The sequence below is a fragment of the Leptidea sinapis genome, chromosome 12, assembly GCF_905404315.1.
Source record: "Leptidea sinapis chromosome 12, ilLepSina1.1, whole genome shotgun sequence".
Taxonomy (NCBI): domain Eukaryota; kingdom Metazoa; phylum Arthropoda; class Insecta; order Lepidoptera; family Pieridae; genus Leptidea; species Leptidea sinapis.
Window position 1 is genome coordinate 3811295 of NC_066276.1, and position 14312 is coordinate 3825606.

General features: G+C 37.2%; 1 protein-coding gene across 3 annotated transcripts in view; it reads right to left on the reverse strand.

Annotated features, from left to right (window-relative positions):
• The window catches only part of LOC126967124 (acid sphingomyelinase-like phosphodiesterase 3a), a 148566-nt gene that overhangs the window by 13705 nt on the left and 120549 nt on the right, over positions 1-14312 (reverse strand). The window lies entirely within an intron of this gene.

Consider the following 14312-nt stretch of genomic DNA (forward strand, 5'->3'; position numbering starts at 1 on the left):
CAATTGTGAATCTAAACCATCCTCGACTCCACTTGAACACACACAAAAAAATTCATTCAAATCGCTCCTAAACAGGAGGAGTTCACTGTCAACACACGTACAGAAGAAATTATATATATAAAGATAGTGCTTAAAGAAACAGTACATAGAAAAGAAATGTCTCACAGTTTAATATTACAAATATAATTTCAAGTTGAGTTGTACAAATGACGTTAATACCCGAGCAGTGTTTCCGCATCCACAATTATGAAACCTTACAAAGGATTGCACGAGTAACGTAACAAATGGTGACCTGCCTTCATAATGGAACGAATGTTTTAGACTAGAAATTGAGACTGAGTGTCGTAGAGAGAGGAAATTTATTGCGTTAGTATCCATGGCTTTGAGTTTTATGTTCATCATAAGGACTTATTTTCATTAAAGTTGCAACTAAGATATTAATTCATTCAAAATAATAGATGAATTTAATATGGTTCAACATTATCATCATTTCAGGCGGAAGACGTCCACTGCTGGACAAAGCCTCCCCCAAAGATTGCCATGACGGTCGGTCCTGCGCTGCCCTCATGCAACTTATTCCCGATATCTTGGCCAGATCGTCAGTCCATCTTGTTCGGGGCCTACCCACACGACGTCTTCCGGTACGTGGTCGCCATTCGAGGACTTTACTGCCCCAACGGCCATTTGTCCGTCGAGCTATGTGCCCTGCCCACTGCCTCTTAAGTTTCGTGTCATCATCAATCATTTATTAATTCGGTTATTTTATTATTATTTGAATATGGATAATCTTTTAAAAGTCAAGTTTTTTTTATAAATTAATCATAAAGTTTCGCTTTACCTACATATGATTCGACAAAGCAATAACGTTGTTATACATTATTACTGGATATTCCGTTCACAACCTTGTGATATTATTAATAGTTCAGTTGTTCATAAAAGAAAGTTCCTTCAGGAATAACGAGAGGAACGCCACACATACAGATGATGAGTAGTATAAACAAGTTTTTAGTGTGCTGTGCCAGGGTTAAACTTAACAGTTATTTGTTTGTTTGTGAATGAATATTTCAAGAAAAACAAAACTAAATTGAATAAATTATTACTCTTGATTGTGAACCTCCTTTGTAAAATAATTGTAATAAATTTGTGTAAATTAATGGTACTATTTAAGCATTTTTGACTTATTAATGCTTAGAATTTTTGATTAACGCGTGTTACAGTGTTACACATATAAGTAAAACACTTTATAAAGGATTTTAATATTTTAAGTGTTTTAACGCATGTGGTTAAACATAAGTAACGTTTCCCTGAAAACAAGATCTGGAAAGGTCTTGACGGGTTAACTAAAATAATAATAAAATGTAACTTTTATGCAAAAATTTAATGCATTTTTTTTTTGAGAAGAGGAATTACGGTTACGTATTTACGCCCCGGATCGGGGCGTAATATGTCGGACTCGAGTGTCCGCGTAAGCGGACACCCCATACCGACTAAAACCTCCTCTGTGCTGTTAGCAGCCCTGGCTTTCACAGCGAAGTAACAGTCGCGGGGCGTCTCCTAAGGAGACTCGAACCTCAGACCGGCTGTGTGCTTGTGGGAAGGAAATTTAATGCAAAATCAAAGTTACAATTACACGCGTTTTAATCCCTTAAAAAGTGTTATATTTATAAATGTTTATTTTATGTTACGACTCGAGTTCTTACTAGGGTCGATATTATACTATTAACTAACAAGGGTTTAATTTAATATCTACGCTCAATATTAATTAAACAAGATACTTCGTAGAAGGGTAATTCTTTGTTAGCTCTTATTTAATCCTTAATTAAGAAACAGAATAATAACCGATTGGCACCGATATTAAAAGGCATAAAAGGCATTTATTTTCTCAAAATTGATTCCTTTAGAATTCTTTTTGATGTCATTTCTTATACTACTAGATACTACTACCACTTCGGAAACAAATGGCGCTCTGAGAGAGAAGAAGCGGCGCAAGAAACTCACACAAGAACAGCATTCTTTTTTTGCGCTCTTTTCAATTAAAATATACAATATTGTACAGTTATTTCTATCGCTATAAAATAATCACAATCTAGTCCCAGGCTGTCCGATCATTTAGATATTCAGCAGTGGAGTAATAGGATTTACGATAGAGCCATTTTTTTTATAAAACATCTAAATTTATTTATAGATAATGCCTGAACAGTGGCTGGGACTTTATTATAGAAGTGTTTACATTTACCCATAAAGCTATTATGAATCTTATGAAGCCTACTAGAATTAGTTACAAGCAATCCTTTATTTCTAGTGTTATAATAATGAAAATCACTATTAAGGGCAAAAAGGTGACGATTTTTGTGAACATATATAAAATTTTCATAAATGTACTAACAATGAACAGTCATAATATTTATTTCTTTAAATTTTTCTTTGAGAGACTGCCTATAACCAAGCTGATATATAGCACGAACAGCTCTCTTTTGCAGAGCAAACACTATGTTAATGTCAGCAGCATGACCGTAATATACCAGTAATATACCGTACGTCATGATGCTGTGAAAATAACTGAAGTATACTAATCTGGCGGTCGCAACATTCGTGTACTCTCTAATCTTTCTAACTGCATATGCCGCAGAGCTGAGTCTATCTGCTAGATGGGTAATATGTGGACCCCACTGAAGCTTTTTATCTAACGTGATACCGTAGTGTCCACAAGTTCCAATCTCTGGTCATTTATAAGTACGTTGGTTTGTACCACCGCTGTGTTTGGTGTAATGAACCGTAAACACTTTGTTTTTTTACTGTTTATATATTATTAGAGTATATTTTTGCATATTTGAGTTTGGAGAATATATTATTATGAAAAAGCATGCTGTGGTAGGATTAAATAGATTTGCACTCGTATGTTTCTCCAGCAAATTTAATTCAGCAGTAAGTATCATTAATTAAAAGTAGTAAAAATTATCACCACGTGAAAGTGTTCAAAGGATTATGGCAGCATTGTCATCTGGCTGATCTGTTAGGCGAGAAATACCAGAGCTTGCCTATATTATTAGTTATTTACTGTAGAAGCAAAGTCACCGACATACCCCAAATGATTGCTTAACTGAAGTGGCAGTGAACAGGGCACATAGTTCGATGGACAGATGGCCGGTGGAGCAGAAAAAACCGCAAATGGTGACCATGTACCGCAAGACGCAGTGTTGGTAGGCCCGGTAGTAGTAAGGTTGCTGAAAACGTTTGATGAGGGCAGCGCAGGACCGATCGTCGTGAAGATTTTTGGGGGAGGCCTTTGTCCAGCAGTGGATGTCTACCGGCTGATAATGATGATGATCCAATACCTATATACGGGTATAAAGTACATCTATATCTATATATACAAAAATGAATTACTGTTCGTTAGTCTCGCTAAAACTCGAGAACGGCTGGAACGATTTGGCATATTTAGGTATTGAATTATTAGTGGAAGTCCAGAGAAAGGTCCAAAGAAGGTTTAAAAGGTGAACAAATAAATTAAATAAAAACAACAAATTTGTTTTTCCTTTGATGTGTCCATACATAATTTCTATGAGAGAATTTATTGACGCACGGTTTAACAGTTCTGCTGTGAAACAATTTCATTACGACAGCAGGGTGCATATTTTACGAAGTAATTTTTGATGTTATGATATATTATTGACAAATTCATATAAAAACATTATTTTATTTATTATATACAGAACAACGTCTGTCGGGTCAGCTAGTATTTAATAAAATCTCCGCACCTTTGTACCACGGACCAAGTGTATTAACACCAAAACCGCAAAATCATGTATCCCTGATAACGCTCTGTTGATCCATTTACCAAGTGTTCGATAGGACATCATAAGGTGCCAGAGTACTCCAGCGACATTCTTTGTAGCCCAACTTTATACCGTTAGTGCTTGCATTCACAAAACAATATATTGATTTGACTCCGTCAATATATTTCCTTGTTTTCAAAATTAATTTGTGTAATTAAGAAGTGAGTGTTATCACTTTAAAAAATAACAAATTTTTAAAATTTAAAAAAGCGATATCTCAAGTCAATTTCCTAATATGAAAATATTGGAGGTGGGCAGGTTATCAACTGTAAAGTAGATCCTGTAGATGAAGCCACAACCAGTCGAACAAAGACATAAATATTTATGAACTTTTTGTCACTTGAACGGTTGGCTCAGTGGAAGAGCGCTCGCACGGAACTTGAGAGGTCCCGGGTTCAAGTCCCACATCGTTCATAAATTTTGTTTTCAAATTTAATTTGTGTCAAAATATTACTAGCAGCCAATACGCTGCGGATACATCATTGATTATGACGTCACGGCTGTATCGCTCTGCTGCTTTTAAAGATTAAGTTGATGTACTAGAGGATCTACCAACACATCACACACACGTGAACTGAACATAAAAAGACAACAATACTACAGTAATAAAAAGGCAAAGTCCAAAGTATTTATAAACACTGTCTAAAAATATTTTTATTTAAAATATCAATCGATGACATCAAGTTCATTTGGGCAGGCTTGACCTTATGAGTAAATTATGTTAAAAATAAACAATAAAAACTTAATATTTGTAAAGGCCAAATTAAGTAAACTTTTAACTCATACGCTGTTGAAAACGTAACAATTTTTATCTTTGAACGTTGAAATTAAAAGATGAACAAAACTAATGGTTTTTTAATTTGGAAAGACTGATTCAGCATATCTTTCTAAAATAATTAATACAGTTTTTGATCCAGAAATACTACGAGGTAGGTTCTTGAAAATATTTTTTTCGTAAACTTCGAAGCTCTTAGAGACAACTGTAAGAGCTTACCAATGCAGCTCATTAATTTGAAGACCAAAAAGAGTTTATACATCGATATACACAATAAAAAAAGGATTGTGTGGTTTTATGAAACCACGGTAAAAGTGAAACTAACTAATTAAACACAATTCTTTGCTTTTTCCTCGTTGATCAGTTTTTTGGCCTCACTAGCTGTGTCTTTGTTTACCAAACGCAAATAAAAGTTTCACTTTAATAAATAATAACATTTACATTAAACACTGACAAAAACAAACAAAATAGCACTGGCACAAATGAGGAATAGTCTATACACTACACGGTCAGCTGCTGCGAACTATAGGCGCCGCCAGACCGTCACGCGACATGCAACACACAGACGAAAACGTTTGAGACAATGTAATAAAAGTTTCACTTAAAAAATTGCGACCTGTGTCGCTATTATTGTATTCACGAATTTCATCAGATTTATAATAATCAGTTCAATACCTAAACTCAATTTTCAATAACAAATCCTATCCGGAAAACATGAACGATGAAATAGACAAGCGCTTCGCTTCAGTAAAAATCAAAGATGATGTCTGATATTAAATCGTCAGGTCTATAAAATGAGATCACGAGAAAACTTATTTCAATAATAAAAATGTCACGAACAACGAGAAATACTTTCTATTGTCCATAACATAAAAGTGAAATATTACATTTCTCAGGTCACGGAATTAATAAATCTGTCCTCAGCAGTGTAAATCATGTAGCAGAGCGAAACAGCCATTCTATTTGACAACCAATAAGATTTACCTCGATTTGAAAATGCTTCTGACTTTGAACGCTATTCAAAACCTGGTCTTAATCATTTTCGAGGAAACTCTGAGAGTTAAGGATGTAGTTTGAATAGAATAGAATAGAAATCACTTTATTAGCAACGAAAAAAACACACAACCTAACAATTTACAATATTAATTAAAATAATAAAATGGAAAAATGAGCTGACTCAGTATATTGTTGTGTTAGTGCAAAAGACACCCACACAACACTGGTTTTCATCAGCTGACAATGGCAAATTCTGAATGTCCACTGAGGTATTTCACATCTTCTCCGGTTGTCCTGTGACGGCCAAATTTTCAAAAATAATCTCCTTTTTGTTTAAGAAAATGATTATATTATTATAACGAAAGCATTTATCTTCGAACTAAACCTAATTTTCTTTATTTCTTAATTTTTTTTTTTCATTTAGTCTCAGACGACTTAATTAATATAAGTGACGATTACCACTGCATTAAATATTACTGTTCGTAATTAATTATATTTCCATAGATAATTTCCCAATTTCATAGGTGATTAGATTTATGAAATTCTAATCTACAATTTATTAGGTACACGGAAACAGGCTTCCCGGCTCACTTCCGTTGTTGCGTTGCCGCTTTGCCGATTGTGAAGCCGTTATTAAAACTCTATTTGAGGTGAAATATTGTTTACGATAACGTCCCCGTAAACTATAATTAACAAGGCCATGCTTATAAATAACGAGGTGAGTTTCTACTTCATTTCAGTTTACTTTGATTTAGTTTATAAAAATGTGTGTGTGTACTTATGTATGCACGCAAGAAGTTATACTTCGTTGGCCTAACTTATTCCTCGTGCTATTCTACGTTTTTAGAAAGAACAATTCTGTAAAAATCTTGCAAAGTGGCTTTGATAATAGCGAATACGGCTGTATGGGCTTGAACCCTTTGACTGCCTAATCTTGGATGATGAAACCAAAAAAAAAATTAATGACGCAAGAAAATTTTAGGAACCAACTTCAACCTATTACTTTTGTGTTACAGTGATGCGCGCGCATCTTAATATTTCACTCTCATCTTTTTTTCATAATGCCTCTAAAGAAGTATAACTTCAAAAACTACGTAGCATTAAATAGCAGACGTTTAATTTGGTTTATTTTATTTTGTCGAATAAGAGATCGTATTTCTGGATAACTTATAAAAGTGATCAGTGCTCTGTGTTCCAACACTTAAATAGTTCCTGAGACGTTATTTGGTTTTATTCTTTTTTTTATGGTATAGGAGGACAAACGAGCGCATGGGTCACCTGTTTTATAGTGATCACCGCCGGCCCACAATATCTTGCAACACCAGAGGAATCACAGGAGCGTTGCCGGCCTTTAAGGAAGGTGTACGCGCTTTTTTTGAAGGTACCCATGTCGTATCGTCCCGGAAACACCGCACAAGGAAGCTCATTCCACAGCTTTGTAGTACGTGGAAGAAAGCTCCTTGAAAACCGCACTGTGGAGGATGGTGAGGATGATATCCTAACTTGTGGCGTGTCGTGCGAAGGTGGAATTCGGCGGCAGAAATCAGGTGAAACTCGGAACACGCCCCGTCATAAATGCGGTAGAAGACACACAATGAAGCGACGTCTCTACGCAACGCCAAGTGATCCAGCTGTTCACAGAGCACTGGGTTCCCGACAATTCGAGCTGCACTGCGTTGCACGCGGTCAAATGGATCGAGCTGATACTGGGGTGCACCAGACCAGAGATGACAGCAATACTCCATGTGTGGCCGGACCTGCGCTTAGTAGAGCGCTAGTATGTGGGCCGGCTTGAAGTATTGCCGTGCTCTATTAATGACGCCCAGTTTCTTTGAAGCCAATTTGGCTTTGCCTTCCAGATGACCACAAAATTGGCAATCGCTCGAGATTTCGAGACCCAGTATTCCGATACTAGGCGAGGCTTTAAGAGAAGTGTTGACGAAGAGCGGTGATACGACAAATGGGGTTTTTTTTAGTGGTAAACGCGCAAACTTGAGTCTTCTGGGGGTTAAATTGGACAAGGTTCAATTTTCCCCATTCCGCGACCTTCTCAAGAGAGGACTCGATAGAAGACACAAGTGTCTCCCAAGTGTCTGTCTTTTGCATATCAATGATATGTCCAACATATCATTGATATGCAGAAGAAACAGTGTGGGAGACAGCACACAGCCTTGGGGCACTCCAGCATTCACGGGCTTCGGGTTCGAGCAATATCCGTCGACAATGACCTGTATGCTGCGCCCAGTGAGGAAGCTGGAGGTCCACTTGCACAAGCTCTAGGGTAGCCCTAATGATGGAAGTTTTAAGAAGAACGCCTTGTGCCATACAAGGTCAAAGGCCTTCGCTATATCTAGGCTAATTGCCAGGCCTTCCCCCTTGCTTTCAATAGCCGCCGCCCATCTATGTGTTAGGTATACCAGAAGATCACCTGCCGACCAACCGTGGCGAAACTCGTATTGTCGGTCGTTGATCAACTGGTGACCCTCTAAGTATACCAAGAGCTGACGGCTCATTATGCACTCCATGATTTTGGAGAGCAGGGAGGTAATAGCAATAGCCCTGTAGTTTGCCGGATCCGAACTGTCTCCTTTTTTTTTGGATCGGATGGACAAGGGTTGACTTCCATTAGTCAGGGATTACGCCGTTAGAATAAAAGTGCCGGAATAAACGCGTTAGCACCGGCGTCAACTCAGGGGCACACGTTCTAAGCACGATTGGAGAAATGCCATCTGGCCCGCTCGACTTCCTGACGTACAACGAAAACGGAGCTCGCCTAACAGTTTTCTGTCTGAACTGTACTTCAGGCATAGAGCTCTGACACCGCGGGATGATTGGCGGTGTTTTTCCGTTATCGTCGCGAAAAGAGCGCACAAGAGATCGGCTTTCTCTTTTGCCGTATGGGCCAGGGTGTCATTCCTCATGTGCAACGGCGGCATGGACGGCTGGCTGAAGTTACCAAGAGCAGCTTTCGACCACGACCAGAACTTGCGTGTTCCGGTCGGGTAACTGGAAAGCTGCTCGCCGATTTTGACGACGTGTTTTGACTTTGCACGGGCGATTTGCCGCTTCAAAATCTGGAGGTACGGTTGTATTTTCTCTTAAGAACTATGCAGTTCAGATCCTTTGTGCCCAGCGCCGCAACCCAAGCTCGATAGGCCTGTTTTTTGCAGTCAGATGCTGCTTTAACAGACGCATCGAACCAGGGCTGTGATCTGCCACCGATCGGTATCACAGAGTTTCGTATAAAAATATCCATACCCTGTAGTATCACATCGGCTACTGCAACGGCGAAGGCACTAGGATCATCCGAAGGGAAACAAACCCTGCCCCAAGGGTAGGATACAAAAAAGGAATGCATCCTATCCCAATCTGCTGACTTGTAGTGCCAAACGCGTCGGGTCGCTGGTGGTCTGCGACGTTGGCGTCGGATAGGCACTACTCTCCTGACCAGGCACTGGTCGGACGTTCCGAGAGGGGCGTCGACAAAGACCTGGTAACCATCGGGATGTGTAGTCAGCAGAAGATCCAATAAGGAAGGCATGTGGCTATCCACATCCGGGAGCCGCGTTGGCGACTCAACCAATTGGGACAGACCATACGCCAATGCTAAATTATGCACAGATCGCCCTGTGTAGTCTGTGATACGTGATCTAAGCCATTCGGCATTGGGCCCGTTGAATTCACCCAAGACTACGATTTCAGCGGAGATGCATCTGTGCAAGCACGTCGTCAATTGCCGCTTGAACGCAGCCCATGAGATGATCGGTTTCTGTGTTACCACTATGGGACCTGTAGACACACGCATAGATGCGGACGCGGTCCTCTAAATCTACGCGGAGCCAGAGAGTGGATAGGTCCCTACCGTCAATGGGAATGGCCACCGGTCCTCAACACTAACCTATGCGAAACATAGCGGCACTAGGCCGCTACTTCACCGCACTACACACCGAGTGTGGTAATTAACCCGGATGAGTCTGGCCCGATTGTGCTGACGTCAAAAAACGGCAGCGTGACTCTCCCACTTCTAAAAAGCCCTTAGTCGCCTCTTCTGACACCCATGGGCCTGGGACTTCCCTATTCTTTTTACGCCCCGGGGAAAATACAGGGCGCTTACAGTAGAATTAAAAAAAAAATTAACGGACTTATTAATCATCTTATAGTATTACCTATATAAATAGCCTGATATATTTTCGTACATAACGAGGTTTTTTTTGTAAATATATTACATTTTCTAAATACAATGGACTTATCAATTAAAACGCCATACAGTATGATATGTCTTTCTATGTCTGACAAGGTTTTCAGTAAGTTTGACATTTATTATATTAAATGGCCTTATTACTTAAAAGCCTCACACAGCCTCATATGTATTTACAAAGTTTTCTAGAAAATTTAAAAGATGTTAGAATATTCAATGTATATATGTGTTAGAAACAATATTCAACCTGATAATATGTCTTTCATGTTTAACAAGATTTTTCAGTAATATCATTAGGTTTCTTGTAAAACTTAGATTTTATAATTTTAATTACATCTAGCCTTATGCGTATAAGCAATTAAATTAAACTGATAAAATTTCCATTAGCTCTTATCTCTTTTTGTCTCTATTAAAGGCAATATGAAGGGTTCTTTAGTGTATGATACTCTTTTCTCTACACTCATTCAAAAAGGCTTAATTCTTTTGAGTCTTCAGATCCATGTTGTCGAGCTGGATAGCCTCGGCATTCAAATGATGGTAAAGTCTTAGCTCATGAGCTTTTATATAATACTAGCTGACCCAGCAAACGTTGTATTTCCGATATTAAAATCGCGATACAAAAGTAACTGTTGATCGTAGATGGGTGAAAATTTGAAGTTGTTTGTATTTTTTAATGCTGACTCATAATCAAACAAATTTTTAAAAAAATGTCAAAAAAATTAAAAAAAAATTCGTGTGAACCACATTTAACATTTAGGGGGATGAAAAATAGATGTTGTCCGATTCTCAGACCTACTCAATATGCACTCAAAATTTCATGAGAATTGGTCAAGCCGTTTCGGAGGAGTTCGGTCCGGCACACCATGACACGAGAATTTTATATATTAGATTTTTTTTAATATTTTGTACGCCTACATCTATCTTATAAGGTCACGAATTATTTCATCGTTTCTTATGTACCGTACCATGCAGTATTAACAAAACTTCTGAGTTCCTTATTTGAGAGCTATGTGTAATTTGTATGTTTGGTACAATTACAATGTTGAATATTATCATAAGTCCACACTAGCATAAATATCTTTTAATATAAATAATAGTAATATAAAATAATAATAATAGATCAATCTTTATCTTTACCAGAGGGAGGCACCTTTGCACAGGTTGCTGGCTAGATTATGGGTAACACAATGGCGCCTATTTCTGCCGTGAAGCAGTAATGTGTACACATTACTGTGTTTTGGTCTGAAAGGTGCCGTAGCTTGTGAAATTACTGGGCAAATCTTAACATCTTATGTCTCAAGGTGATGAGCACAATTGTAGTGCCGCTCAGAGTTTTTGAGTTTTTCAAGAATCCTGAGTGGCACCGCATTGTAATGGGTAGGGCGTATCAATAACCATCAGCTGAACGTCTGCTCAACATGCAGCAGAACAACTGCTCGTCTCGTCTCTTATTTTCATAAAAAAGACTTGGTAATTAAGTAATTAAACATTTTAACTGTCGCCTCTGAATATATTCTCGATAGTGTTATGTATGTGAAACATTAGTGAATAAATTATATTAATCACTTATGTGAATCTGGAAACTGTCATAGCCATAATGTTTACACCAAGAATCTCATTATGCCTACTACTCGGCTAAGCCGAGTTATAAGTCTTTTGTGGGGCGATGTATATGCTTTTACAACAAATCCCAAAAATGTTCAAAACAAATGTATTACGAAAGTTAATACAGACTTGCATCCCTTATTTCAACCCGTTCATGCCCTTTTTTAAAGAAAAAATGTGGATTATGCCCTTTTCTCCACATTAGTCTATCTATCAAAAGTCAAGTCTATCTCTGTACAAAATTTTATCAGAATCGGTTCATTGGCTTAGGCGCGAAAGCGTAACAAACAAATCTACTTTCACATTTATAATATTAGCAGGACTGTGTAATGATTTCAATAGCTTTGTAAAGTAAAACAAATTTAAATCAACTCGCTAAAAGTCGACGTTTTTTTGACTTTATAAAGTTAAATAAAACTTCAAAAACACTCGCCCAATATCAAATTTAAATGTAATCAAAACATAACTAACCAAAGTCACAAAAACTATTGCATGAAATAAAAAATTCAATTTTACTTCGATCCCAATATAGCTTGAACGAATATATTATTATTTCATTGAATAATTTATTCATTACTCGGTTGATGCGAAACTGTATTTTAAAAAGTATCAGTCCGATAAATCCACCCGAGTCGATGATAAACTCATTTTAAATTTATGGCGAACGTTGAATAAGATTATTAATGTTTAATTTTATATGAATATCAATATGTAGTGTACATAATATTTATGAATGATGAGTTCGTATGAAGAATTATTTTTCCCATATTTTATTTTGGATACTTCGATGCGATAGAAAAACTAATATATTTTCCTCATTTGACCTGGAAAACTAATTATCTATAATCATTATAAAAGAGATGAGGAGCTAAGCTTTAATCACAAGACTAATAATTTTATAGATTATTAATTAGCTGAAGAATAATGAATCGATAATACTTTTAAAAGTACTGCTTATGAGATTTGAGTAATAGAAACGTCATATCTAATGTAAAAGAAAAAAAAACAAAACTAAACCCTTACAATAGAATTGACACAATGATATTTATTACAACGAAAGTTTACCTAAGAATTCTAACTAAAACTAGCCTAGCGCAACTCTCTAACGGCCGTTCCCAATCCTATCTACAGATAGAGATAAATTAATATCTTCTACTGTCAGTAATTAGCTGTCAATAATCTGAAGCTGTCCCAATATACCCGATAAGTCATTCTTATCGCCTTATAATGGGAAGCGTGAATTGCAATTTCCATACAAACTTCTATCGCTGGTAAGCTATACGTCGTCCTATTGACAGACAGCGTGTACCGATAAGGTAAGTTGCCGTCGATAAGTTTATTGGGACAGAAAAGTCAACGATAGTTAGGATTTTTATCTCCACAACCGGATATAGACTGAATATTGGGCACGGCCGTAAGTAAAGAGCTATTTACTCGATTGTATGAAACGTATAATCATTGATATATTGACAGATACCGGCTATAATCTTGTAAAAAATGGAGATAGCCGAATTCTACGTTTTAAGCAACTGTTCGCTTTTAAACTTAGCCGGATTATACTTCGTAGCCAATCGCCTTACTGTAATTACTACTATTTCAAACTTATACAAAATGACTGCACGTTTCATACTATACTAAATTTCAATTTTTACTAGGGCAGTCACGCCTCTTATTACGCAGTATTTACATCCTCTTTGCTAAGACGTTATTAATTTAATACTTAAGTATTCTCTACACTACCGATATGCAGCAGGTAATCATTCAGTGATTTTAATATAACGCTTTGTGATTCCTCATTGACCACATATGATTATAATATTATGTGTTCCGTTGTCCGTCTCTTCCAAAAAAAAAAAAATCATAGACAAATAATAACGTGACATATTTGAGAGTGCCACAACGTCTTGTAAGACTTCTATCTCGGAAGGTTTTATTTATTTTTGACCGAAATATTTTACTAATACGACTCCAGAATATGTCCAGGAATAAAGTCTAAGGTAATAATTTTCAATAATTCTATTTCATACAAATCATCTAGACCCAAATAATTCAGTTCTCTATGGGTGCCAGATAACTATATATTTACAACTGACATTTACGGGGCTGATCTGATAACATCTTACGTCTTAAAATTTCCGGTTTTTCTAGAAACCTCAGTGACACTGCATTGTAATTGGCGTTTCACTTATCATCAACTTATTGTCTTGCTGATCTTTCTATTTCCAATAAATATATGTCGTAGTCAAGAAAGTCGAGCCAAAAAGTGTGTACGAAAATGATTCGGTCTTCGTCTTAGCTCTGGTTTAAATTGCGTGTGTTGCGAGTGGGGGCGAGAGCGGGCACCACGTTAGCGCTGAGCAGAACGCAGTCAGTGACAAAGAGGATGTAAATACTACGTAATAAGAGGCTGGACTGCCTAGGTAAAAATTGAAACTTAGTTTAGTATGGAACGTGCAATGATTTGGCATAAGTTTGAAATAGTAATTACAATATTAAGGTGACAAAGTATAATCCGGCTAAGTTTAAAAGCGCACAGTTGTTTAAAGCGAAGTGGATTTCGGCTATTTACGTTTTTTTTTCAAGATTATAGCAATTATCTGTCGATCTGTCAATGACTGCACGTGTCATACAATCGCTTTTTTCTCTTTTTTTTTCGCTAGGCGAATCAGTGAGGGAAGAACTGTCAAGCGAGGCGGTTGTGTCGCACGATTGTCGATTTTACCGTTTGTAACCGAGTGTGTTTGTTAGACTGTATTTTACTTGCTGTCATGTTAAACGCCCACAATAATGGACAACCACGATGATCCTGACCATGTTACCAGCCGTGCCTCGTCATATAAAACATCTATCAACCTGAATTAAATATCAACACTCATCAAACAAATGTTTGCACCTAGCTGAA